Source organism: Theropithecus gelada, chromosome 1 (genome assembly GCF_003255815.1).
Source record: "Theropithecus gelada isolate Dixy chromosome 1, Tgel_1.0, whole genome shotgun sequence".
NCBI lineage: Eukaryota > Metazoa > Chordata > Mammalia > Primates > Cercopithecidae > Theropithecus > Theropithecus gelada.
The window spans coordinates 49,651,147-49,652,033 of record NC_037668.1 but is presented as its reverse complement, the minus strand read 5'-3'; the positions used below and the strand labels follow the sequence as shown (position 1 = coordinate 49,652,033).

At 80.4% G+C, this 887-nt stretch overlaps 1 protein-coding gene across 1 annotated transcript in view; it reads left to right on the top strand.

Annotated features, from left to right (window-relative positions):
• The first annotated feature begins 742 nt into the window (after positions 1-742).
• WNT4 (Wnt family member 4) overlaps positions 743-887 on the top strand; it is a 26,693-nt gene continuing 26,548 nt past the window's right edge. The window contains exon 1 of the mRNA XM_025395426.1: positions 743-880. The gene's annotated coding sequence lies outside the window, so the exon portion shown is untranslated. The remainder of the gene's footprint in view (positions 881-887) is intronic.

Here is an 887-nt window from a genome sequence, read left to right as displayed (position 1 = left end):
AGACCCTGCTGCCTGGGGCGCGCCCAGATCTTGTGGCTAGCCAGACGCGAGGTTTCGGATTCCCACAGTCTCGGGCCACTGTCCCAAGCTGCCCAAAGCTGGGGAGGCCCCGTCCAGCTCCCGGAAAGCTGTAGGGAGGTGAGCGCCAGGGAGGGGCTGGGCCGCAGGACGCGGGGGCCAGGAGGCAGGGAGGGACCGGGTGGGGGGCGGCCGGGAGACATCCAGCGCCCAGATGTGCAGCCCCAGGCACCCGGAGCGCCAGCGCCTGGGTGCGCGCAAGTGGCAGCCGCGCTCCGGTGGGTCTGCCGCGGTCGGACCGGGGTCTGGGCTCCCAGGCGCCGGCGGGGGGCAGTGGGGGGGTTGGGGGGCAGCGAGGGCCGCGCTGCAGTGCCCGCAGCGGCGGGTTGGGGGAGCTGTGCCCGCCTGTCCCCGAGGCCCGGGCGGCGGCCGGGCAGCTGGGTCGCCGCGCCTCTAGCCCTGCCGGGCTCGGCGGCGCGCAGCCAGGCGTGCCTGGAGCGGGCTCGGGCCCCAAGTCCTCCGGAGCGCCCAGCCGGGGAGGCCCCCGGAGCAGCCCAGTCCCGCGGGCTAGGGCGGCAGCCGCCGCCGCTCCGGCCCGCCCCCGGGGGGGTGTCCCGGGCCGCTGGGCCCGCCCAGGTAACCCCATCCTCGGCCCGCCCCCGGCCCGCCCCCCCGGCCGCCCGCCCGCCCGCCTCCGCCGCCGCCGCCGCCGCATCCCGGCTCTGGGGCGGCGCTGACAGTCTGGTCCGCGCCGGGCAGCGGGCGCAGCAGCGGGCAGGCTGCCGGCAGGCACACGGAGGCAGAGCCCCGCCGCGCGCGCCCCGGCCCGCCCGCGGGCGCCCACCTGCCGCCCCGACGGGAGGCTCCCC